Here is a 27,532-nt window from a genome sequence, read left to right as displayed (position 1 = left end):
AATTGCAGATGTTTGAGGTATTTAGATGGTGTCTCATTGGGTGCATAGATATTAATAATTGTTAAGTCTTCTTGATTGACTGATCCTATGGGCATTAAGTAATGTCCATCCCTATCTTTTAAAATTTTATTTATTTTAAGGTCTATCTTGTCAGATATGAGAATAGCTATTTCTGCCCCTTTTTGTAGTCCATTGATTGTATGATAGCTTTCCATCCTTTAACTTTGAATCCGTGTTTGTCTTGTTGAGTTAGGTGGGATTCCTGCAGACAACATATGGTTGGGTTGTGTTTTCTGATCCATCTTCCTACTCTCTGCCTTTTAATAGGTGAATTCAGGCCACTGACATTTGTTATTATAGATTGAATATATTTTAATACCATTACTGTATATTTTTAGAGTGTTCTGATATGTGGCATGTTTATGGTGATCTGATTATTTAAAGGAGACCTTTCAGAACTTCTTTCAGGGCAGGCTTGGTGATAGTTGATTCTTTCTACTCTTGCTTGTTTGAAAAGGTTTTTATGCCTCCATCTAGTCTGAATGACAGTCTAGCAGCATACAGTAGTCTATGTTGAAAGCCTTTCTCATTGAGCACTTGAGAGATATCTTTCCATTTATTTCTGGCCTGTTGTGGGTTCACTCTGGGTCCTGCAACCCCCTGGGAGCCCTGGGGTAGCTCCGCATGCAGAGGGCAAAGTATGCAGAGAGACATTGCAGTTAGCTCTGGGAAAGCCTCAGAGGGACAATTTGTTTATTGAAAAAAAAAGCAGGTAAATATGTCCATAACTCGGGGGGGAAGGTTGAGGTAACCATTAACCCAAACACAGAGCAACACAATACATAGTCACATTTTGACCAACAGACTGTTTGATCACAAGTAAAAGGTTACCATATAAGGTTTGGTCACAAGTTTTACAATGTACATTTTTTTCTGGAGGTAAATTGCAGGCACTTTAGGGCAGCAGGGGGTTAAAGGGAGGCAACTGAGTAATCAGCATGTTTGCTGGCAGTTTTTAGGTTAACCACACATAATAATCCATGACTTTTGTTTTAAGGGGAGAGGAGAGGCATGTGCAGAAAAGTAGCCCCTATTCTGGAGAAGCCATCCATCATTGGTTCAGGAGGTCAGGGGAACCTTCCTTTGTCTCGACCCGAAGGGAGAATTAGGGGTCAACTTGCTTGGACCTCATGGAAACAATGGCCTGGACTTTCCAGGACAGTGGGCCCCACTCTTCAACAGCTTGTAGTGTTTGTGTGGAGAAGTCTGCTGCTAATCTTATGGGTTTTCCTCTGTAGGTGACTCTTTGTTTTTCTCTTGCAGCCTTCAGGATCCTTTCTTTATCCTTATTCTTTTTCATTCTAAATATGGTATGTCTTGGTGTCTTTTAGTCTGGGTTAATTCTGTTTGAGACCCTCTGTGATTTTTGAACCTTTATGTCTATTATGTTGTCTAGACTAGAGAGTTCTTAACTATTATGTCCTGAAGAATGCTTTCTTCCCCTCCCTCTCTTTCTCCCTTTGGCAAGCCAATAATGAGTATATTATTTCTTTTGAAGTACCCGACATGTCTCTGTTGTTGTTTTCAGTATCTTTTAGTCTCTTTTTTAGATCTCTTACTTCTTTCTTGGTTTTCTCTAATTTGTCCTGGATCTTGCTAATTCTGTTTACAGCCTCATTTATTCTATTCTCTCTCCCCTCTGTTGTTTTCTGTAGCTCAGCTATTTTGTGATACTGTATTAGTTTGTTCAGCTAGTTGTGCTCATAGTTTAGCTATTTTAGCTTTCAGCTCTCTGATTACCTCGAGATAGTATTTTCTTTCAGAGTCTCATTTGTTGTTTCCTCATTTCTGATGACTATACTTGCAAACTCTTTCCTCACTCCTTTAACTAATTCCTCAATTAGCGTTTGGAGGTTGAACTCATTCTTCTGTGTTTCTACCTTTCAGGGGCTTTGAGCTGGACTTTTGTCCTTGTTTATTTTTCTTGGTTTTACATATATGGTATGTTATAAGGTCCCTCTCTCAGCACTTTTCAATCTACTGATCACTTTTGCCTGGGTTGACTTGTGTCTAAGTAAGGTACTTAAAGAGTTCACAGCTGTAGAAATTAAGAGTTGTTTCAATGTTATCTCAATCCCTGAGTTGGAGCACAGTGGCTGTTAATACCTTTTTATTCTTTTTGTTCCCTGTAGGCTATGGTAGCCTGAGGGCTTTTCAACTATAAGTAGGCTTTTTATCTTGATTACTCACTCCTGACGAAGAGGTAAATGAGGGTGAGGGAGAGAGACCACAGTGGTTATGCAAAGAGACTCTCACGTCCTGAGGATCCAAAGTCCTGAGCTCAATTCATCTACTCTACCAGCACCCAGAGCCAAGCTGGAAGTACTACTTGGCCCTATGAGTTTCCAAACAAATCCCATTAATACTCTGTGGGTTCTGTGGCAATTATTCACCGTGTCTCCTAATTCATCAGGAGAACAATGTGGAAAGGCTCCCACTATACAGCCCCATCTCTAGTCCACTGGGGTGTAGATCTTCTCCTGAGTTTCCCAGCCAGTTTTCTGGCCCCCAGAGTCAGCATGGGGCCTTCGGCTGCTGCTCCAGCCTCTGAGGGGTAGTAGCAATTGAGACTCCCAGTTGCATTTGATGAGTCTTAGGTAGTCCTCTCTTCCCCTCAGCAGTCTTTTTGTTGGTAAAACAGACTGCAGGTGGCGCCTCAACTGGTAAATTGCTGCCAGACTGTTACCAGATGCTCAGAAGTAGATACGGGCTTTAGCCCCAGGACTCTTTCCTTAGGCTCCTCTCTGTCCATGAGCCACACGTGTTTGCACTCACCAGTGATTTTTTTGGGTTCTCAAAGTAGTTCTAGTCCTGTCTTGTTGCAGTCCCAGGTAATCTCCTTTGATAGTCCTCGCTCAGAAGTTCTTTTCAAACATGGACATACTGAGATGCTAATGCGATTCATTAGCCATTCAGAAGCCACATATCTTATAATAAGCCACATATCTGATAAGTGGGGAGCATTGCTGTGGACCTCATTTTTCACACATGGATTATTTGATTTCATCTAGTTAGGGTGTACAACAGATACTTGTTCATGTGTTACTGTTTCTATCCTTAATCCAATAGTTTCATTTTTGCAGGAAACCCTTTTCACTTAGATTGGTTGCATATCTGCAGGTAGTCTTGAACCTAAAAATAATTATGAATTCTGTCTATATCTGTCTGTTTTTACCTAGGAGGAGTTAATGAAATCTCATGCTGAGATTATGTACTATAAGTTTCAAGTGACAATAATAAGCTATTCAGTGAGAACAGAATTAAGTAAGAAAAAAATATGCAAGTTTTGCTAATTACCCATGCACTTGCGTTAGAAACATAGTGCCACATATTAACTGTGGAATTTTTTATAGAATTTTTGATAGAGAGAGAGAGAACATTTAGTATGTTAGCACTAAAAGTGTGAATGTCAAATGCAAACCATTACAGTAAGATATTGTAATGTTGGCTGCTGATCACCAGTGAAAGGATCCATTTCAGACTGTAGAATTGTATTTGAGCTTACACACTCTGGAGGCTGTAGTCTCCTACATTCCTGTGCTTATTACCATACAGAATCTCCCCGTGTCTCAAGTACTTAACATTAGTATTTAAACATTTGGATAGTCCATTACTAACTTGTATATACAGTCTAAAATAGTGTTTTACTAAGAGTTTGTTTAAGTACAACTAGATTTTCCTAAAATTTGTTCTGAAATTCCAGATAACTGTGACTAATAAGACTTGAAAACAGAAAGTCTTTCAAAAACTACATCTTGATCTTACTGCACTGTCTCGATCAATATTGAAATGACATATCTGATGTGGTAAACTGCCATTATAAGGAAATGAACTACAAATGATTTTCATTCTTTCTTTCTAATTGAGAGCCTCTTGGCCAAATAAACTATGTCTAGCCTAGCCTACAGGCTAATTAGCATTAAAGGGTGGTTTCCCTTCTCTTTCCATTTCTCTCACACCTGTAACCAATGATGAACTCTGCCCTCCTGACTCAGCAAAGGCCTCTTCTGGGTGAGATGGCCGTGACCTCATGTGGACAGAGCAGTCTGTGAGCAGAACACCAGGAAAACACCAAAGACGGATGAACTTGCTACTTCTCTTTTAGCAAGTTATTCCGAATTCAAATTATAGCCAACAGAGAGGATTTGGTGACCAAAACACATGATCCAGAAACCTTGCTGAAAATCTATACTGCTCCTAAAGAATTTAGAGTATATTTTATTTTAGTTTGGTGACAGCCTTTTTATTTGATAATGAATTACATATATTACTTTGCTAGAGGTAGATTAAAGAAATTAATGAAATAATGCTCATATTAAAATATGCTAGTATTACAAGTTAATTCCAGTATTTATACTGTGGGGGATGTCTATGGATATACAAATTAAAGTTCAAACCTTGACAGCTATTAGTCATGTTGATGATTGACTAAGTACTATAAGTTTGGCTCCTGTCTCTGAAGATAATTATTTCCATTCTTAAGTTAAATGATTATTAATAGGAGATGGTAAGAAATGTTTATAGGCAACATATTACTTTGTCTCATAACTGACTAAAAAAAAATTATTGTCACCAGGGCAATCTCTGGGGCTCAATGCCTGCACAACAAATCCACCACTCCAATCCATTTTTCCTTCTCTCCTCTTCTTCCTCATCCTCTTCCTCTGCCTTCTCCTCTGGTGCATTCCTTTTGCCTCCTCCTCCTCTCCCTCCACCTCCTCCTCTTCCATCTCCTCTTCTCCTTTTTATATGATAAGATAGATAGCAATGGGGGGTGCTGGTAGACTGGGAGAGAGAAAGGGAGACACCTGCAGACCTGTTTCACCGCTTGTGGAGCATCCCCCCCTCCCACCCCCACCGCAGGTGAGGAGTCGATTTCAAGTGTGGTAATGTTTGGGTGTGCCCCTACCTGGCCTCTCATAACTGATTTTTAGAGTTGCCATACTTCATGTGGAATTTCAGTGCTTGGGGGGATAGTGCCAGGAGTAGCATTTTTAATATTATCACGGGAATATCAGAAAGTTTTCATCATAGCACAATAGAGATATTCTGTTTTACCCAAATGCAGTTTAGAAAGAAAGAAATGGAAGGAAGGAAGGGAAGGGAGGAAGGAAGGCAGGCAGGCAGGCAGGCAAGCAGGAAGGAAGGAAGGAAGGAAGGAAGGAAGGAAGGAAGGAAGGAAGGAAGGGAGGAAGGGAGGAAGGGAGGGAGGGAGGGAGGGAGGGAGAAAGGTTGGTCAATGCAATATTTCATAGAGCAGAGATAGAAGGAAAATGGGGACCAGGCGGTAGCTCAGCAGGTTAAGCGCCCATAGTGTGAAGCGGTAGGACTGGCATAAGGATCCCGGTTGGAACCCTGGCTCCCCACCTGCAGGGGGTTGATCCCCCTCTCTGTCTTCTGCTCCTCCATTTCTCTCTGTCTTATCCTATAAGAACAATAACAGTGACACAACAACAAGGGCAACAAATGGGGGGAAAGTGGCCTCTGGGAGCAGTGGATTCATAGTGCTGGCACCAAGCAGTGGGGACAAAAAAAAAAAAAAAAGGAAAATGCTTTGTTCCCTTGGAGCAAGAATCCACACATTCTGAAGAAAGTAGGCATCTGGGTGAGTGCTAGGAAAGCCTCGAGAAAAAGCCAGAGCCATGTGCAGCCCTTGCACACCAGACTTGCATGCCTAATATCTCAGAGGCCCCCGTTTCAGCCCCCTACACCACCATATGCTAGAGCTGAGCTATGCTCTTTTCTCTCTTTCCCTATTGCTCTTGCTCTCGTTCTCTCCCTCCCTCCTCCTTACATCTCTATGATTGCTTCTCTCTCAACAAATAAATAAATCTTATAAAGTCCAAGAAGAGACATGCCCAGGGGAAAGTTAAATGGAAGAAATGAGAAATACAATGCCTGCAACATTTCTTTGTATATAATAGATGCTAGTTTTGACGAATTTGTGAACTTAACCCACCCAGCATATCAAACATTGGTAAGTTTGCTTTGCAGAGAGCTTACAAATATGACACAAAGTTATTTTAACTGTTGAGACATCTACTACAATTCACACTCCCCCCCCCTCCATGTATAATTTCACTGCCCCCAGTGGATTTCTTTTATTTTTTTTTTAACTTTGGGGCAGGGGCAGGGGACACCATAGCATCATTCTCTCGTCCATGGAACTTCTGTGCCATGCATGATGCTCAAATCCAAGGTGTCACATATGGCAACATAGTCTCTCTACCTGGTGAGTTATCTCCCCGCTCTTTGAAGTCTTATTCTTGTTTAAATGAATAAAGGGTCTCAAGATGCCAGTTAACTAACATTTTCATCTGTGGGAAGGCAAAGAAACTGAATACAGCTATTTTGAATCTAATTTTCACAGAGATTGGCTGGTGAAATAAGTAAAAAGGATCTATATCCAATTCTTCAATAATTTGGTGTAGTTGAGTAGTTACTATGTGCCAAGCACTTAGATAATTGTGAGCATGCTATTTTTTTTTTTATTAAAGAAAGGATTAATTAACAAAACCATAGGGTAGGAGGGGTACAACTCCACACAATTCCCACCGCCCAATCTCCATATCCCACCCCCTCCCCCGATAGCTTTCCCATTCTCTATCCCTCTGGGAGCATGGACCCAGGGTCATTGAGGGTTGCAGAAGGTAGAAGGTCTGGCTTCTGTAATTGCTTCCTCGCTGAACATGGGCGTTGACTGGTCGGTCCATACTCCCAGTCTGCCTCTCTCTTTCCCTAGTAGGATGGGTCTCTGGGGAAGCTGAGCTCCAGGACACATTGGTGGTGTCTTCAATCCAGGGAAGTCTGGCCGGCATCCTGATGACACCTGGAACCTGGTGACTGAAAAGAGAGTTAACATACAAAGCCAAACAAATTGTTGAGCAATCATGGACCCAAAGCTTGGAAAAGTGGAGAGGAAGTATTAGGGAGGTACTCACTGCAAACTCTAGTATACTTCTGCTTTCTTACTTTGGTGCCATACTCCAAACTCAGGAGCATGCTATTTTTTTTAACTTTTTATTAACCAAGGAGCAGATGATGAAGATAGCCAGGTGTGCATAATTTGATAGCCTGAAACTCTAAAAGAGAAAATGCTTAAAAGAGATGAAAAACCGGGGAGGGGGCGTTTGGCGCACTCGATTAAGCATACTTAGTACCAAGACAAGGACCCAGGTTCGAGCCCCTGGTCCCCACCTGAAGCAGGGATGCTTCACAAGCACTGAAGCAGATCAGCAAATGTCTTGTCTTTCTCTCTCCCTCTCTCTTTTTTTTTTAAAAAATATCTTATTTATTTATTAATCAGGAAGATAGGAGGAGATAGAGAGAAAGAACCAGACATTCACTCTGGTACATGTGCTGCCAGGGATTGAACTCGGGACCTTATGCTTGAGAGTTCAGTGCTTTACTCCACTGTGCCACCTCCCAGACCACTCTCTCTCCCTCTCTCTCTCCCCTCCCCTTTCAATTTCTCTCAGTCCTACATTAATAAAAAAAAAATTAGAAAAAAGAAAAAATGGAATGGTGGATTAGTAGTGCCAGCACCGAGCCCCAATAATAACCATGGTGGCAATTAAAAATAAATAAAAGATAAAAAAAATCCATCCCTAAGTCATTTTAATGGACTTAATGATTTTTAGGATAGTTGTTATGCGCATATATATCAATACTTACCTATCTCCCTGTGGTAGATATCTGCACATCACACCCACCGCCCAGTGAAATCAACCTCCATCATGTACCTGGTCCCCAAAGCTTTTGAGACACCCTACCACCCGCCCACCACTTTTTAAACTACTGAAATCAGAGGCTTGAGAGGTCTACACAATGAGGAGGAAAGATGGTTGTAGCTGTAAAGGGCACGCTCAGATTAACTTGAGATATGAAAGACCACTTAAAGAAGCATGGGAGAAGATACAAAAAGTACAAATACCAAAGAAGCTTTCTTGCCTGGAGCCCTAGAAGTCCCAGGTTCAACTCCTGGCCCCACCATAAATCAAGAGCTAAACTATACTCTGGTCTCTCATCTCTCTCCCCTCTCTTGTCTTCCACCCTTGCTTTTTCGTTCTCTATATATCTCTGATTTTTTTTTTAAAGGGGGATGTTAAAAAAAGAAAGTAACCCTATTAGAAATGTGCCAGGAAGTCTGGAAGTCCAGAATGAGCTTAAATATTTCTAAATACAGCAGAAAAGACTTAGAAACCTAGCAAGAAATTATCCGACAGTAAATGAAGGTGACACACCAGGAAGAAAGAATACCTGATTTCTTGTGATGACAAATTTGCTTTACCCAGGTTGGATATTGATATAATCAAATTATCAAGACTGGAATACTATTTTTCTCATATTTTTGTTGTAGAATTTTCCACCTGAGAAGAGCCAAAGGAAATGTGACTAAGAGGCCTTCAATGCATGATCTGAGCTCATGACACTTTTGTGTTGAACAGGGTCTCCTCGTTCAGATTGTGTCTGCAGACCTGAACACTCACACTTGTGACCGTTCCTCTCTATTTAGACACCTTGGGGAAGTATCCTAGCGAGCATATTCAACCACCAAAGCCTGGGAATTGACAAAAGATAGAACATGAAATTCAAACAAAATTATAGAATTTATCTGGAAATATTTTATAACTCTCAGAAGAGAGTGATAATTATTAGGCACCCAATATAAAATTAAGCAGGGCAAAATTATGTTCCTTTCCAGCAAGGAACTGGAATTCAGGACAAATTAAATGTGATAGGTAATGATGTGCATGAATTTCATCAAAGCACTCTTTACAGTGTGTCAAGATTTCACTGTGGACTTAGTCAAGAAATAGGAACTGAATAGCAGAATAGTTCATTGGATTCACAATTGCTTTTGCATAATCAGACCCAAATAGTGCTAAGGAATTTTGGTCCACCCTCCCAGAGGGATAAAAAATAGGGAAGCTTCCAGCAGAGGGGATGGAACACAGAACTTTGGTGGTGGGAATTGTACCCCTGTTATCTTATAATATTGTTAATCATCAAATCACTAATTAAAAATTTTTTTTAAATGGAGATCAGTGTGATCCCAAAGGACTATAGACATCCATTTGTAACTTATTTTGGTTATCTCTTTAATAATGATTTGAGCAATGGTGAGTTTCTTGAAAATAGTAGAAATCACAGCCATTTATTGAACTTTTGTGTGTCCAACTCTACAGTTGGTTATTGACTGTCTGTATTACTTATTCCTTCCAATACCCAGTGTTAATAATGGATACTCTGAGTTAACTGCAGTGTAGGTCACTTAAATAAACTCCTCTTAGGCCTACATTTCTTTTTCTTTTCTTTTTTTCCTTCAGGGTTATCTCTGGAGCTCAGTATCGACACTATGAATCCACACTGCTCCTGGCAGCCATATTTTTCCATTTTATTGGATAGGACAGAGAGAAATTAGGAGAGGAGGGAGTGATAGAGAGGGAAAGAGAAAGATAGACACCTGCAGACCTGCTTCACCACCTGTGAAGCAACTCCCCTGCAGATGGGGATCAGGGGCTCGAACCAGGATCCTTAACGCTGGTCACCCAGCTCCTTGCACTTAGTGCTACGTGTGCTTAATCGGGGGCTCCATCACCTGCAGCCCAGGCATACATTTCCTAAGTGACACAGCTGAGATTAAAGCTTCAACTTTTGACTTAGTAGCTACATAAGTAATATCCTTCAATTTGTGAGTGACTGAAATGAAATGTGCAGCTGAAGAATTATAAATATATTATTCAAAATAACCTCACTAGGCCAGAAAAAAACTGGTCAAGTTATTGATGAGATAAAATAATTTGAACCTAGCATAAATTAACTACATTTAACTTGAGAAAATGGGGTTTCTTGATAGACCAAATGAGAGAAAGTTGGTGACATTCATCAGGCTTATTATGACCAGAGCATTTTATAATATGACTGTCAGTCAAACTTAATCTTGGGCCTCATTTTAAAAGAATGATTACTGGGGCCAGGTGATAGCAGACTAGGTTGAACACATTTGTCACCATGCACCAGGACTTGGTTTCAAGCCACCAGTCTGCATCTGGAATGGGGAAGCTTCACAAGTGGCAAAGCTGTGTTGAAGTCTCTCTCTCTCTCTCTCTCTCTCCCCCCTTTTTTCCCCCTTTTGTTGCCCTTGTTGTATTTTTATTGTTGTTATAGTTATTAATGTCATTGTTGTTGGATAGGACAGAGAGAGATGGGGAAGACAGAGCGGAGGAGAGAAAGACACCTGCAGAACTGCTTTACCACTTGTGAAGCGACACCCCTGCAGGTGGGGCTGGAACTGGGATCCTTATGCCAGTCCTTATGCTTTGTGCCACGTGCTCTTAACCCACTGTGCTACCGCCTGACCCCCTCTCAGTTTCTTTTAAAAAATATTTATTTATTTATTTATTGAATAGAGACAATGAGAAACTGAGAGGTATGGGAAAGATAAGGAGAAAGAAAGACACCTGCAACACTACTTCACCCCTGCAGGTGGGGACCAAGGTCTTGAACCTAGGTCTTTGCACATTGTAACATGTGCACTCAACTGGGTGTGCCACTGCCTTCTCTATGTCTCTATCCAATAAATGGATAGATAAATAAAATCTTTAAATAAAAGGAAGAATTACCTATTAGTAGTAAGTTTTCTATTATATTTATTATAGGGTAAAGATATAGTCACTATATAGATACATAAGTTGTATCTATCATAAAGGTTTTTATCAATCTCAAGGTAAGAGGACTAATATGTGCATTGAATGAGGAGTGAGTACTCTCAAGTTCCAAAGGTCTGACAATATGAAATGTCATAACTACACACCAGCTTAGGAATCTGAAATCCTTTTTCATTCTAATATCCTGTGATCCTGTGAGTGATTCAATAGTAGAACAAAGAAATTTCCTTTTTTCTTCTGTTACTTTATTGGGGGTGGTTAATGATTAACAGTACAGTTATTGACACATGGGCGCAGTTTCTCATTTTCCTATAAAAGGTGTCTGCAAATCACTCTCACCCCCAACTTAGGGTCCATTTCTACCATCGTGCACTAGAGAAATGATTTGAAGACAAATCTGATAGCTTAGGGAGAGTGGTTAGATTTAATGACTGTCTTAAGGCTGAAATAAGAGCATTATAATGAAAAGTTACGAGAAAGCAGTTATTCAGTTTTGCGTAAGAATTTAGTCACTTTTTCCTTCAAGTTGGGGAGCTACTCTCTGCCCTGATCTAGTTTTCTAGTCCTATTCTCATTCAACCCTGGCACCATCTTCCCAGACAGGTTAGGTCCCAAGCTCCAACAAAAAATACCACAGACATGTGCCTCTAAGGACATACCTAAAATAGATTTCCTAGCTTCTATCCACCCTGAAATTCCTATGCCCTTCTGCTGTATTCCTACTTTATAGTGCCTGTTTATTAAGCATGTTATCCTGCTTTATATCACTGCATTTCAGCCACCAAGTTGCAGATGCTACTATGATTTCATCCTGAAGTCTCTGGGCAGACGACCTCAACAGTGTGTCCTGGAACCTTCCCTCCCCAGACTCTTGCCCCACTAGGGAAAGACAGAAATGGGCTGGGGTGTTGGTATTCTTCATAGTTGTTTGGTCCCCTTCCCCCCCATCTCTAGTTGATTGTGGTTTAGTCCTGCTAGTTTGGCGGGCCCGCTTGTCCCCGCCCCAGGAAGGAACCCCGACAGAGTTCCAGAGTGACAGAGTTCGAGAGTTCTTGGCGCCGCCGCGGGGGAAGGAGGCAGGAGAGTTCTGTTTGGTGATTAGTTTGGGTTAGTTTATGAATCGTTGTTCCTGAATAAAGAAATACAGCTTCCCTGCCCAGCTGTGTGTCTCTGGTCGTCTCTGTTACCCACCCGTGAAGCTAGCCTGGCCAGCTGGAGCCTCTGAAAATAAACAACACTGGGGGTATGGATCCACCTGCTAACACCCTTGTCCAGTGGAGAAGCAATTACAGAAGCTAGAACTTCCCACCTTCTGCATCCCATAAAGAATTTTGGTCCATACTCCCAGCAGAGGAGAAATGATAGGGGAAGATGACCAGAGGGCTCTGGACTCTTATTCCATCAGGACCCTGAGAGAGAAGAGGGAGGAAAAAATGAATCTACCTGTGAAAGCTGGTAAATTAAAAAACAATTACCCTGACATTAATAAAAGTATGTTTATCTACAAATTAAAAATAATTCAAATATTAAAAATACAGAAGTAAAAAAAGAAAAAAGAGAATTTGGTCACTCATTCTAGCAGGTAGAACAGTTAGTAGAGCTCTGGACTTAAAAGCATGAGGTCCCAAGTTGTATCTCCAGCATCACATATGCCAAAATGACCCCCCCACACACTAATGAATAAATCTTTTAAATACAAATATAGTCACAATTAATCTTATATATAAGAAACTATGTTAGGAGGCATTGAATTTACCTGAACAGAGGCTGGATGGCTGCTTAATAAGGATGCTGGAAAGGAGACTCGTATAAGGCTCAGGAAACTCTGAGACCTCTTAGTCCCTTGTGACTTCATGATTCTATAGAAGTAGACCACAGCTAGACTTCTCTCTGTGAAACAGTAATGAGGGACATATGTTGAATTTAAGCTGTAGCAGTTTGAGGACTGTGGACAAATTGAGTTCTACAGGTGCTTTTCATGGGAGTTAGACTGAGTTATAAGGTAAATGAAGCTCAAAAGTCTACATGAGGGGCTGGGTGGTGGTTCACCTGGTTGAGTGCACGTTACAATGTGCAAGGACCTGGGTTCAAGCCCCCAGTCCCCACTTGCAGGGGAAAAGAAAGCTTTGCAAGTGGTGAAGCAGTGCTGCAGGACTCTCTCTGTCTCTCTCCCTCTGTGTCTCCCCTTACCCTGTTGGGTTTTAGCTATCTCTATCAAATAAAGTTGATAAATTAAAAAAAAAAAAGTCTACATGAGATAAATAAGATTTATTGTCTTTCTGTGTCATTTGTTTTTAGATCTTTAATGAAAAGTTACAATTTGTTTCCCAGCCCTGTATAAAGCCATATATTTAGAGACATTTCTGGCCTTGCTTTCAGACAGGCTATTTCCATGATCAACCTATAGACGCTGACACAACAAGCCTGAAGGAAATAATTCACTTCTGAGAGTATGACTGTTACCAGCTAGATGTCACTTGGCTTCACTCTTCATTTCCAGACTTCAGACAACACATGACTAAAATATAATAGAATGAAGAGGCCTCACAGAATCTTAAAAACTAGAGAAAAAAAAGTACAAAATTGCATTGTCTTCCCTTTAGGAATCTTGTTACCAAGAACTCATAAGGTCCTTTTCTTCCTGAGCTATAAGTGAATCTCCCCTTGACCTCTCATTAAGTCCTCATCCAACTTCTGTTCAGACTCTGGTAGAAGGCCTATAAGTATTTCATATAGATCAGGAAGAAAGATGGAGCAACCTAAGGGAAAAGATGAATGAGGATGTGAAAATTGTTTTGAGAAAGAGCAACATGTAAAATACAAAAAGTGCATGCTTCTTTCTATTGGTAACCTTCATCGTTTGTTTGTTTGTTTTGCCTCTAGGGTTCTCGCTGGAGCTCAGTGCCTACACTAAGAATCCACTGCTCCTGGAGGCCGTTTATTCCCATTTTTGTTGCTCTAATTGCCCTTTTTATTGTTGTTGCTGTTGTTGTTGTTGGATAGGACAGAGAGAAATCGAGAGAGGAAGGGAATACAGGGAAGGGGAGAGAAAGACAAGACACCTGTAGACCTGCTTCACCACTTGTGAAGCGACACCCCTGCAGGTGGGGAGCTGGGAGCTCGAACCTGGATCCTTACACCAGTCGTTGTACTTCATGCCATGTGCTCTTAACCCACTGCTCTACCACCCGGCCCCCACCTTCATTGTTTATTTACCTCATGATGACAGCTTTACATTTAGGAATCTAATCCTTGTGAATACTGAAACCCCTCATTTGGAATTTACCCACTGGCAAGTTTTTAAAGATTCCCTTTCATTGCATTGAACCAAAACCATGACAGCAGGTGTGAGGGTGATCTGGCTGTGACACTTGTCACCCCAGTGATCGCTAGGGAAGATTTTGCTGATTTTATTGGATAGGTGGGTGTCCTCTTCCATCCTCACCACTGTGTGTGCATTCCTCCTGTAGCTGTCTGTTCAGTCTAAGAGGATAACCTTCCTGGAACAGAGTAGTTGTACTCCCCTGCTAGAACTTCCAAGAAAACACTCAAGGCACACAACAATGGCACTGGACTAGTGGAATAACCACCAACTGGGGAGTGAGTTTCAGAGGTTCTAGTCCCCTCTTTGCTACTGACTGGCATGGGATCTTGATCTTCTGCCTAGTTCCTTGATCCAAAGAGGGAGCTAATGATACCTACTTTGCTGGAATATAGTACATATTATCAGAGAAATATGTAGAGAGAGATAAAGTCACCCATAAGTGTGTGAGAGGGAGAGCAGGGGTGTTTCATTCATTGTTGTATCCCCAGCACCAAGGACAGTGCCTGGAACAAAGAAGTTTCAGTGTAGTAAGTGAATACTGAATGAATGCTTTCAATGTGTAATTGCTCTTGTTAAGGAAATGGCATGTTATCAGACATGTCTGGGTTTTTTATTTATTTTTATTTATTTTATTTTTTGCCTCCAGTGTTATTGCTGGGGCTCAGTGCCTGCACCATGAATCCACTGCTCTGGAGACCATTTTCCCACCTTTTGTTGCCCTTGTTGTTGTAGCCTTGTTGTGGTTATTATTGTTGTTGTTGATGTCATTCCTTGTTGGATAGGACAGAGAGAAATGGAGAGAGTAGGGGAAGACAGAGATGGGGAGAGACAGACAGACACCTGAAGACCTGCTTTACCACTTGTGAAGTGACTCCCCTGCAGGTGGGGAGTCAGGGATATGAACCAGGATCCCTACACAGGTCCTTGCGCTATGTGCCACGTGCGCTTAACCTGCTGCACTACCACCCGACCCCCCAGACATCTCTGTTTTAAGAGCAAGAGACTAGTCATTCAGATGTTTTAAGGAGAAGGAGAATGAGAATGTTTGACCATTGCTAAATTTCTTACTTCCCATCATACAGCCTGACTTAAAAAAAAAAAAAAAAAAAAAAAAAAAGCTAGTGTGTTGTTAAAATTTGGATGGCTCTGGCCGGGCTGGCTTGCTTCACGGGCGGGTAACAGAGACGCGGAGACAACGGCTGGGCAGGGAAGCTGTATTTCTTTATTCAGGAACAACGATTCATAAACTAAGACAAACTAATCACCAAACAGAACTCTGCTGTCTCTTTGCGGCGGCACAAGCACTCCCTCTTACTCTTGAACTCAGGAACTCTCCCCCTTACTCTCGAACTCAGGAACTCAGGAACTCTCCAACTCTGGCACTCTGGAACTCTCGTACTTGAGAGCCCTCTGAAACTCTGGCACACTGGAACTCTCTCTTACTCTGTAACCCTAAAACTCTCGAACTCAGGAACTCAGGAACTCTCGGACTCAGGAACCCTCTCTCTGGGTTCCTTTGGGCGGGGCCAAGCAGGCCCTCGAAATTAACAGGACTCATCCAATTCTCTTGGGGGGGGGAGGGCTAGAACAAACCAATGTAAAGCATACGACACTAGTGGTCCGGAAGTAGTGTAGTGGATAAAGCACTGAACTCTCAAACATGAGGTCCTGAGTTCAGTCCCTGGCAAGACATATATAAGTGACACCTGGTTATTTCTCTCCTCCTATATTTCTCATTAGTAAATAAATAAGATCTTAAAGAAAAAAACTAGACTATAATTGTGATCACTATATTCTTTCAAGTCTTCCTTCACCTGTTTCCCATAAGGTAGCAGGAATAGTCCTATCCTTTCTAGTCAAACACTGTTTGTGAAACCAAGTCAAGCCTAACAGATAGCCATTTAAAAAGGTGGCTTTTAAATAGATTAGTTTTTGAAGACACATTCTTTTAATATTTCCTTGTTCTTTAAAGAATCATTAATAAAATAAACAAGTATCTTTTTATATTTTTTCAAGATTGGATTTATGTAATATTAGCTACTAGTTATCTCCTGGGATGTAAAACCAGGTAAAAATGAAATCTTTACCGCAATGTATGAAGTGTGATTTATAAAAGTAATAATTTATATTGCTTTTCTAAAACTAAGTGAAACTTAGATACATAACTTATTGGAGTGTTTAATGTTAGATTAAGACATATGTAAAAACAAAGTTAAAAGGACAATCAAAATCGTAATGATTTTTTTTAAATCTATTGTTTGGTTCAACATTTTAAGAACAACAGAAGGAATGAGTCTAGTCTTTCAGAATCCTGTCACTAGAAGTGGCTGTGGAGTAGGATGAAGGGTTGGGGTGGGGTGGGGTGGGGTGGGGTGGGGTGGGGTGGGGTGGGGTGGGGTGGGGTGGGGATGAGAAGTCAATAAGGAAATCTCCCATTTTCTCAAAGGAAAATGAAACAGAAATGTTCTCTCTTTGCTGCACTTTAGACAGGACAAGTGTATAATTGAAACCACACCATATAGTATCTTCTTGCATACTGCTTTCTGGTGTCATCTAATTGCTGCTGCCTGCTACTCTGACCTTCCTATGAGCCAGTCTAAAAATCATACTGTATCCCAGGTAGCTAAGCACATTGCATCTTGCCAAGAGGAATGTGAATCCCAAGTACACAGTGACTGATTGGCTGATATGCATTACATAGAGCTGATTGAGTTATTCTTCATAAGTACTAGGTAGGCTCAACCTGACGCTGTTGACTGGCTACGGAAGAAGGGCAAACGCTAGAAGAAGAAGAACTAGGTAGGCTTTATTTCTGGTCTCACACATGACTTAGTTGGTTTCAGCCAGAAAGTTTTCATTGTTATTCTTCTCCTTACCTTAAATGCTATTCTCATCATTGGTAGCGACATCTTAGAGTAGTGCAGAATAGAAACTCTGATTAAACCTGAGACTAATGTCATCTAGTCCCTCTGTAAACTTCTTTTTTCCTTTTATTTTAATATTTCATTTATTTTAATGAGAGAAACACACAGAAAGATACACAGGAAGAGACCAGAGCACTGCTCAGCTGTGGCTTGTGGTGGCACTGTGGGTTGAACCTAGGACCCCAGGAGCCTCAGGCACAGAAATTGTTTGCAGAACCATTATGTTGTCTCCTCAGCCCCAGACAAACTGTTTCTAAGATTATTTGAACTAATGTAGTGATCTTTGGGAGGTAGGACAGTGGGTTCAGTGTGGCACTAAACTCTGTAGTCTCACAACTGTGTAACCCACTATTAATCAAAAAAAAATTTTAATGGGGGAACAAAAGATTATATTGTGTCTTTCAGGACAAGCTAGATAGAACTGGAGGTGGTTATAGTTAGTGAGGTAAGGAAGGAAGTGAAAGACAACTAGTGAGTGGTGGAAACCCATTTTATACAGAGTTGCTGTCATTTCAGAATGATTTAAGATTCTGTTACTGACACGCTTATTTCTCTTGGTCCTAAGACCCCTCATTCTAATATTATATTTATATTCCCATTCCCCATAGGGACACACAGGCTGATGTCCCTTTCACATGCAGTGTCCAGTTCAGGGGAAGCACGCTCAAAGGATGTATTCTACAGGAAATAATGAAAAGTTTTTACATTGGCAAAACATCAGACCACCGTGATTGCTTGTCTCTGTTGCTCTGCCAGGAATGGGTTTAAATGGAATAAAGTCTGTGAGAAATGGATCTGTTTCATCAGACAAGTGATCAGCACCTAACACATTTTCACCTCAAAATTGCTTTAAGGAATATTGGATGACTGACAGACAGTCTTCCGAGAGAAATAATGTACGGTATTACATTTATTTGAGAGGGCTGTACAATATTTGAGCTCCAGTATAGAAAACAGTTTTCATTCAATCTTAAGAGAAAAAAAATGATTTGGAAGAGATTAAACTACATCTTGCCAAGGCTTATCGACCATCATAAACATTTGGAACTTTTTGCACTTGCTCCAGAGTGAGCTGAGCCGTAGGACAGGTTGATTTGTGGTATATAAGAGAGGGCATGTCTCTTCCTAGGGTCCTGCTGCTGTGAACTTTATAAAAGGGGCAAGGGAGAGGCAAGGCTCCAGATTGATAGAGTCTGTAGCATGCGTATGGGTGTCAACAGCAGTGCAGCCCTTATCTGTAGGTAGAGCCTCAAGGGCATGTGATGTTGAGGTTGGTAGCTACATGTGTTCAGTACTGGGTTGAGACCAAGTATTTCTTTGTTTTTCCATATACTATAGTGAAGCTAGAAGTTCAGTCTTTCTCTTTTGGACAAAGTATAGGTTTATTTTTTTTTAATTTTTTTGTTTTTGTCTTTATGGGGGGGACTAATGGTTTACAGTTGACAGTAAAATACAGTACTTGGTACATATATAACATTTCTCAGTTATCTACCTAATAATCTAACCCCCCACCCAGGTCCTCCTCTGCCATCATGTTTCAGGACCTGAATGAACCTTCCCCCCACCCACCCTAGAGTCTTTTACTTTGGTGCAATACACCAACTCCAGTCCAAGCTCTACATTGTGTTTTCCCTTTCTCATCTTGTTTTTCAACTTCTGCCTGTGAGTGAGATCATCCCATATTCATCCTTCTCTTGCTAACTGATTTCACTTCACAGGATTCCTTCAAGCTCCATCCAAGATGAGGTGGAGAAGGTGAAACCACCCAGCATATAGGCTTTGACAGAGAAAAACCAGGGAGTAGTCCAGAGGTTTCCCTCACCAGATGGCTTTGCCTTAAGAAGAGAGAACAAAAGTAGATGTTGGGCAAGAGTTACCTGCTTAAAAAAGAGAGAATACCCCAGATTGGGGGTAAGGGGGTGTGAGGGCTTCAGTACCCACGATTAGACCTTGACTCTGAGAATAAAACACTGCAGGGTTAAGATATAAAAGGAGAAATCTTCTCACAGATTGAAGGGTGTGGAAATGATGAGACACCACAAAGACATGGGGGTTGGTGGTTGTTGTCAGTGCTGGGGAGTGAATCCAGGGTCTTGTGCATGTATGCTCCCACCCCTAAGCTGATTTGTAGATATAAGGGGAGGAAGAGGGAAAGGCAAAAAAGGAGAGGGGGAGAGAGAGAGAGAGGGAGGAAAGAGGCGCATCATAATTCCATTCTGCAACTACTCCTGGAGTTGCTTCCTCTGTGTTATGCCAGGGCTCACACCAGGGCCTTGAACTTGGTGCCATCTACCTGGTGAGCTGTCATCTGGCTCCAGCAATGCAAGTTTAAATGGTAATATTTAAAGCAGTAACCTAGTATTAGATGTTAAAGCCTTAAGATAAATTATTAAAACTGCATTGTAACCAAGGAAGGAAAAGTAAAATAAGAAGACAGTTTATTCCTCTCTCTCCACTTGTCTTTAAACACTCAGCTTGTCACAGATATTTACTAGGCACTTAGGACAATAAAGAGAGAGAGAATTTATCAGAAATGGGCTTTTTTTTAAAGGGAAGGAATTATTTTTGCAATCCATGAAATATGTTAATATCTTGTATATTTTAGAGTACTTTAAAACTTTTATTACTTGCCCTATCTTAGCACATTTCTACTTCTAGTAGAAATCTTAAAATTTAAATACTACTAATAATTTCATTTTATTGCAGCTAAAAATTGAAAGAGGTTCACTTAGATTATAAACGTGACCTCTCGGATTCTGAGCATGTTGTGAAATGGTCAGAATGAGTTTCTATTCTCTGTGGTTGTGTTGAAAGAAACTCAGGTGCATTAAAATAACATTTGTCCCCTCTTTTGACCTATCTTGATTGGACTACCTGAAATCAATATGTGGGAAGAAGGTTTTAGCAGAGTGTAAGTTGTTCTCTAATTGATTCATTGGACCTTTGCTCTTTCCGTCTTTTTTTTTTCTTTCTTTGTTTCTTTCTTTCTTCCTTCCTTTCTTTTTATAGAGCTCAAATTACACCCGCCCAAAAGTATTTTTATTACTTTTTTTTCTTTATTGGTGGACTAATGGTTTACAGTCGACAGTAAATACAGTAGTTAGTATATGCATAACATTTCCCAGTTTTCCACATAATAAATCAACCCCCACTAGGTCCTCCTCTGCCATCATGTTCCAGGACCAGAACTGCCCCCCCACTCCAACCCAGAGTCTTTTACTTTGGTGCCCAAACCCAGTCCAAGTTCTACTTTGTGTTTTCTTATTTTTTCAAATTATTTTTATTGTTGTTGATTTAATAATGCTTGACAAGACTATGGGATAAGAGGGGTACAATTCCATACAATTCCTACTACCAGAGTGCTATATCCCCTCCCCTCCATTGGAAGATTCCCTATATATTATCCTTCTGGGAGTATGGACCAAAATCTCTATGGGATGCAGAAGGTGGGAGGTCTGGCTTCTGTAATTGCTTCTCTGCTAGACATGGTCATTGGCTGATTGATCCTAGCCGATCTCTACCTTTCCCTAGTGGGGTAGGGCTCTGGAGAGGTGGGGCTCCAGGACACACTAGTCCTCACCAGTGTGATCTTTGCTCTTTCTATGTTGTTTCTGCTTAGTCCTTTAAAGACCGCACCTGAGCTGTGAGTTTGACCACTGGAGCAGGGATTGCGTCAGTAGAGCAGAACAGGAAACTGTGACCTTCGCATGGGTTTCTGAGCTCTTATACAGGGAATAAGTACTATGGCTAGTAACTTGATTGTCCTGTTCTAGAGATTTAATGTCATGGAAAACCAATGGCCTGATGGACACAGGCAAGAGTCCTGAGAGTTTATGCCCCTCTGAGTAGTGAGTGCTGCAGCCAGGCCTAGCCTAGGGCTGCCACCCAGCCCTCCCTGAAGGCAAGAGAATGGAGAGGACATGGTATAGTGACATGATGGATGACAGTTTGTGGTCAGAAGCCTGTGCTCCCAGAGTCGGCTCCATCTCTGGCTGGAGGCGGTGCGGTCAAACCCTACATCTGAGTGTCTCACCTGCACAGTGAGCATAGTGAGAAAGCAGCCACTTAGGCTGTGGAGGATGTGGGAGTTGTTGATAGATGTGTGTTTGTTTTTTTACCACTTACTGTGTACTAAACGCTGTTCTAATGGGTTTATATTTGTGAAAAAAATAATCAGAGAGAGAGAAGATTATGTGCAGTGAAGCAAGTAAAGAGGTGAAGGACTACAGAATGGTTTCACTCATAGGTGGAATATAAAGAATTGAACATACAATGTGGAAAAAAAATTCAACCTCTATCTAAGACTTTGGGGAGACCTGTAATAGTCATCTACGGGGATGGGAGTGGGGACAAAGACCTTTGGTGATGGGAATGGTGGAAAAAAGACTGTACTGTAAACCATTAGTAAAGCTCTAGGATATATATATATATATATATATATATATATATATATGTGTGTGTGTGTGTGTATATATGTGTATATATATATATATACCAATCCAGCCTTATGTCCACCCTGTGAGATAGTAACTTGAATCTTCACTTTACAGAAGAGGAAATGGAGGCGTAGAGAGGTCTTGCAATTTACTTGGATTCCCCAAACTCGTAATATGCAGACTTGATTATTGTAGTTATTTATTTTCTAACACACACACACATACACACACACACACACACACACACAAAGGCATTGATGGCTCACTTAGCTAGTGTGCTTGCTCTGTCATGAGCACAATACAGGTTTGAGCATGGACCCTACTGCCCTGAGGGAAGCTTCAGTGCTGTAGTGTCTTTTTTGGTCTCTCTCTCCATCTCTCTCTCTCTCTCTCTCTCTCTCTCTCTCTCTCTCCTTCCCTCCCTCCCTCTCCCTACCTCGTGTGTGTGTGTGTGTGTGTGTGTGTGTCTTAGCTATGAAGTCTCGATGATCAGAAAAGAAAACAAGCATTGTTCCATCTTTGAAACATTTAAAGACCCCAGATACTGTGTTTGTGAATGGAGGCTTCTTCTGCCACCAAACTGGTTGTAGGGGCTTCAGGCTAACTCTACCTGTGCAGGATTGTTAGAGGCTATACAAGTGGGGAGCAAGAAGGGCCTGACCTGGCTTGGAATGACCTGCCAATGCCCACGTCCAGTGGAGAAGCAGTTACAGAAGCCAGACCTCCCAGAACTCTTAGAGATCTTTGGGCCATACTCCCAGAGGGATAAAGAATAGGGAACCTGCAGTGGAGGGGAGGGGGAATGGCACTCCAGTGGTGGGAATTGTATGAATGGTACCCTCTTATCCCACAATCTTGCCGAGCATTATTAAATCACCAATAATTTAAAAAAGAAGAAGTTGACAGATAAGAAAACACAAAGCAGAACTTGGGTTTTGGTGTATTGCTCCAAAGTAAAAGACTCTGTCTGGGGTAGGGGAGAGGGCTCAGGTCTTGGATCATGACGGCAGAGGAGGACCTAGTGGCGGTTGTATTGTTATGTGGAAAACTGAGAAATGTTACACAGGTCCAAACTGCTGTACTTTTTTTTTCTTTATTGGGGAATTAATGTTTTACATTTGACAGTAAATACAATAGTTTGTACATGCAAAATTACTGTATTTTGTTGTTTGTTATTATATTTTATTGTTGACTGTAAACCATTGATTCCCCCAATAATAAAAGGGAGGTCTGAAAGAGAAATGGCGCTTCAGAGCATGTTGAATGTTATTTGTTAGTTTAAAAGGTTATACCTAGTCAGCAAGCAGAGGTCGCATACACAAGCTGCAGCTGACGGTTAAGTAGAGCTTTCTCCCTTCCAGATGCGCACACATGAACACCCACACACCCATGGTGACCACCTCAACTCATGCTGCTCCACTGGTTTTTCTCTAGTCAGCTGACCGTGGGTCACAGCATTGTCATCTCTCCGGGTAAAAGCATGACCCCTAAGAAAATGTACATCCAACTGGGCATGGAAGTGAATTATTCATTTAGTGTGAACTTGGCCAAGTGGGGCTTCCAGTGAGGGGGAGAATCAGGAACAGGTTTTAGAAGGCACAGGGGAGAGAGCCTGTGTGTGCAGTGCTAGGAGTGTTTGCTCACGGACTGATAACACCATTCTAGTGGAAGACTAGAAGCCTTGGCAAGTGACCACACTCAGAAACTGACCTTTGGAATGATGACTACAGTCCCATCCTGTATTGTCTCAGAGCCTCTGGGGCAGTCAGTATAGAGGGTGATTGCAACTTCAGTCTTGGAGCTGTGCCTTCCCCAAGATGACAAGAACGGGAAACTGGGCACTGGCTCACAGGGACCTGAAGGCAAGAAGTACCGGACAGTTTTACAAATAGGAAGCAAGGCGTTGCTCAGAAGGTGAGGCCCTTTGAGCCTCAGGTGTCTGCGGCCAGCAGTTCACTGATTACTCAGCCACACCCAGGATCCTTCCACCTCCCAACTCACTCTCTCACTCCACCTGCGTCACTGTTGAGATGACTTATAGATCGCAGTGAGCTCGAGTTGATAAAGGGGACCGGTTGGGCAGTGGTGCTGTTCCACCTGTTGAAAATACCTGTAACTCAGGCTGTGCACATGGAGCCCTGATTTGGAACACCAGGAATCCTTAAAAGTGAGTGGCGGTTGATTTTGTCGGCAAGCCTTAAGAAGAACTTCGAAGGGGTGGGGTGGAGTGGCAAGGTAGGGGCTGGCAAGTCCTCTCCTGCTAGGTACTGTAGACCCAGCACCCAGCTCCAGCCTGTCCTCGGCACCAAATGCCAAGTGTTTGAGGTAGACTGTTGCAGACTGGTGTTACAAACTCAGCGCCAGTGAAGTTTCAATGAAGGAGGAAGATCCAGGTTTCTTCTGTTTCTTTGAGACAGTCATGAATGTTTACCAAGATTCTTCTTCTTCTAGCATTTGCCTTTCTTCCGTAGCCAGTCAACAGTATCAGGTTGAAAGCTGTCAGGAGCTGCTTGTTGCTGGCTTTGAAAGTGACTGGGATTCATGTGGATTCAGTCGGCTAGGAAGGATCGTCAGTTTCCCCAATGAATGGGTACTTCTGACTTAATGAACTAGGATATTGTAAGCTTGTTGGAAGAGAGCTTTTGAAAACAGAATATGCTCTGAAGAGATGATGGTTTCTTTTATCAGGTGTTTTTCCGTGATAAATAAACCAATTTCCCTAGAGCCAGGCTTGGTTATAATTTCTATTTGCCAGTTCAGAATTATATTTCAGGACCATAATGCATGCTTTTTTGGGAGATGAATATGCAGTGTTTTCCTTTAAAAGATGCTATAAAAAGTTGTGTTTTTTTTTTCTCCTAAATGAACTGCCTGCATGCTACCCACTATTGTGCTTCTGCTCAACACTTGAAGGTGTGCAGACTGGCACAACTGAGTCAGCTCTGACCAAGGCCTTGAGCCAGGTCAATGCCTGTTCTGATTTCCTTTTCCATGTCTTGGTCCAACTTTTCTGTGGTTTTTGTGTGTACACCTTTCTCTGCTAGATAAGCTCCCTTAGAGGCAAGAATTGCAAAGCCAGGATGCCAAGTTGAAAGCTCAGCTCAGCTTCTTCCTAGCTTGGTGACTTAAGTAAGTAACCAGCCCCTCTGTGCTTTTCCCAGTTCTCTCTCTCTCTCTCCCTCCCTCCTCCCCTCCCTCCCTCCCTCCCCCCTCCACAGTAATAGAAGGGTTCACAGGCTTGTAAGGAGAATTAAGTCAATGAATGCTCAGAGCTGTGCCTGCTATACAGTATGGGTTCAAGAAGTATGAGTTTTGTCACCATTACCAGCATTCCCCCACAGAACCTGGCACATTGTAGGTGTTTAATAAATGTTTGCCAATGTGTAAAGAAGAAAAGGCAGTGCTTTTTCAGTAAGAATGGCCTATAGCTAGTTGAAGGGGTGGCAGAAAGGAAAAGAGGAAAAAAAAAAAAGAAAGGGAAAGCATGCTGTTTTTTCCCCCACCTTTGTGGAGTCTGGTACAGCGCTTAATCTTTTATCTAAATCCCTCTTCGATATGGAGATCTGGATTGGCTGGGCTGCAGATGGCTCTGGGGATCAGGATGGTGGGGAGGGAGAGAGGGGCTGCCAGTGTGGTCTAGAGAGAGCCTGTTATGGTGGGCTTGCGGGGGGTGGGGGGGGAATGTGGCATATATTCTCCTGAACTCCCTAGCACCAGCCACTTCACCTTTTGTCAGGCATCTCTGAGGATGGGCTTGTCTTAAAGGCTTGAGCTGACATCATCACATCTTAAGAGAACTGAACATAATTGAATTGCTGATACAAGTGTGTACTTGTACCAAGCTGGGGTCACCCTCATCTCTATGGAAACACGTTAGCTTTAAAGCCCAGCAATCAGAAGCACAGCCTTTCCAAAGCCAACGCTGGGTCACTCTTTAGAAAAAAAAAAGTCATTTATTTATATTCTTGAGCCACCAAAGACCTCTGAAATGAAATAATTTCAAATTAAATTAAATAGGAAAGCTGCACTGTAGAAGATGATTGCTAATAAAACCTGCCACTCTCCTCTCACCAACCCCTCCCCTCCCCCCCAGTGTGCTCTGAGCCTGGGAGCCACCGCATTTATTTTAGCTGTACTTTGCTCTTTTGCTCCATTTGCATTCTGCTGCCATGGGGAGGCGGCTTGGCGCTTTATGCAAAACATGGTTAATCTTCATTCATTCGCATTTGCCAGTACAAAAATGGAAAATTCAAAGCTGGGCCTGTGTCAAGTGTGCTTTGTACTCCCTCGCTGTCTCTGGGCATCCAGTGCTTGGTGGGCTACAGGGGGCTCTGCCTCCCACGCAGCCCTCCAGGCTGTTGATTGAAGACACTCTCCTGAGAAGGTCTGAAACTTGCATCAGCACATCTTGCCCTAGATGTGCCCAAGGATCTTCTAAGTGACTGGGAGCTTTTATCTGCAGCAGGAAGCAAGCCTTTTCAAATAAGTATTGACTGTTAATGACCTGTTTAAATACAACATTCAATTTTCTTTCTTCCCCCCACAAAGAACTTTGTAGGCAGTGACATTTCTAAACCAAAGGCTAACCCTGCTTTTCAAAAGAGGCAGAGCCTGGGCTTTTCAATATGATTTTTTTTTTCCCCTGACATTTGCCCTTAAAATGCTTTTCAGTGAAATTGTTCTAACAGAAGGTTTAGAACATTGAAGTGTCTTTGAATGAAAATGCAACCTTGAGGGTTTTTTTATTATTATTATTATTTCCTCCAAATTAGATTTAAAAAAAATAAAACTCTAGGTAAGCCTCTTTGTACAGTACTCATATTCCACTCACCATTCTGCTTCACTGTTTACGTGTCCTCATTCCTGATAATTACAGCAACTTTCCTCTAAGGAACAGAGCACTGCAGAGAGCTGTTATTAAACGGTGGGAATGAAGCCACATGAGAAGAGAGCCAGAGCACTTGGAATAGAAGAGACCTCGGTAATTACAAGACCAGATAAGGAACAGCAGAGGACGGAGGGGGAAAGGAAGAGGTCAGAGAACGGAAGAGAGATTAGGCAATGGAAAAATTAAGCAACAGAAAGCCTACCTAATGATAAATTTAGACAGAGTCCCAATTTTACAGTGGAAACACTGCTTCCCTCTTCAGCTGAATCCAAGTCCCCCTGAGTGTGTCTAGGGTTCTGAACATTTCGTCCCTGACCAGTTTAAAGGTGATCTTTATACCCTGCTACATCAGAAACAACATCCACGCCTTCTTTTTTTTTCTTTTTTTTTAAGTGGATTTTCAATGTTCTTTCTGCTGTCCTGTCACTCCTGGGGCCTTTACAGACTTGTGCCACCTGAAAGCTGAACAGAGCCGCAGAGGGCGGCTGTGAAGGCTAGGGAATACGCCATCCCAGAATACCACCTAGGAAGCTCAGGATGTTCTACCCCAGTATATGCTGCCTTGGCATATTGATGACCGTGAGCCACAAGGAATTGAAAAACAGCAAGTGCAGGCAAAGACTGTCTTTGAACTCCTCTCATCTGCTGGGAAATAAATCCCCTGGAAGGAACACACTCATCACAAACCCCCCTCTGTAGGAGTTTCTCCAGTGGACACTGTCTTAGCTTAGGAGAGGAAGCTAGAAGGTGACCCCCCCACATCCGGTCATGCTTTATCACAAATTGTCATAACTCCTGTCTATTCTAAGGACCTATTCATCTTTCACATAATAATAATAATAATTTGCTTCCTTCTCAAAGGCTCCCCTTTCCCTACTAAAAATGGGGTATGAACCTGAATTCTAAGCCCTGTCTACGAGATCCAGTGCTTGTCAATTTGGAATCTCAGCTTAAAACTCAGGGTAGAGGGAAAATTACTTTACCCACCACCCCCTACTCTTTTCCTCCTAGCCTCTTATTCTAAAACTGGAAACCTGAGGTCCACTGCAATATTGAGACCGTCAAGAATCCTTACCCAATGGCCTGTGTATTAATGATATGCCTGTAGAAAGACACACACCTCTTTTCTGAGCTCTCTGTCAAACTTACTGTCCTCTTTCCCATTCTCTCAGAGCCTTCCTCTCTGCGAAGGGCCAGTGGATGGCAGCAGAAAATGAAATACATTCATC

General features: G+C 41.9%; 1 protein-coding gene and 1 long non-coding RNA gene across 10 annotated transcripts in view; one reads left to right on the top strand and one right to left on the bottom strand.

Annotated features, from left to right (window-relative positions):
* SPATS2L (spermatogenesis associated serine rich 2 like) overlaps window positions 1–27,532 on the top strand; it is a 233,839-nt gene that overhangs the window by 87,026 nt on the left and 119,281 nt on the right. The window contains exon 1 of one of the 7 annotated variants that reach the window (XM_060194190.1): window positions 23,485–23,582. The exons of the other annotated variants lie outside the window; for them this stretch is intronic. The gene's annotated coding sequence lies outside the window, so the exon portion shown is untranslated. Of the gene's footprint in view, window positions 1–23,484; window positions 23,583–27,532 lie in introns of those variants that run through there. 7 annotated transcript variants of the gene reach the window in all.
* On the bottom strand, window positions 3,627–26,969 carry LOC132539407 (uncharacterized). Of its 3 annotated transcripts, none has more exons than XR_009550671.1 (4): window positions 26,247–26,969; window positions 23,126–23,271; window positions 12,487–12,620; window positions 3,627–4,845 (listed from the first exon to the last, which is right to left on the bottom strand). It is a non-coding gene; the product is annotated as an uncharacterized LOC132539407 (long non-coding RNA). The 3 variants fall into 3 exon arrangements; XR_009550673.1 differs by lacking the exon at window positions 3,627–4,845 and adding an exon at window positions 11,977–12,139; XR_009550672.1 differs by lacking the exons at window positions 3,627–4,845; window positions 12,487–12,620 and adding an exon at window positions 13,383–13,489.

This window comes from Erinaceus europaeus, chromosome 7 (genome assembly GCF_950295315.1).
Source record: "Erinaceus europaeus chromosome 7, mEriEur2.1, whole genome shotgun sequence".
Lineage (NCBI taxonomy): Eukaryota > Metazoa > Chordata > Mammalia > Eulipotyphla > Erinaceidae > Erinaceus > Erinaceus europaeus.
This window is presented reverse-complemented; position numbering and strand designations above follow the sequence as displayed.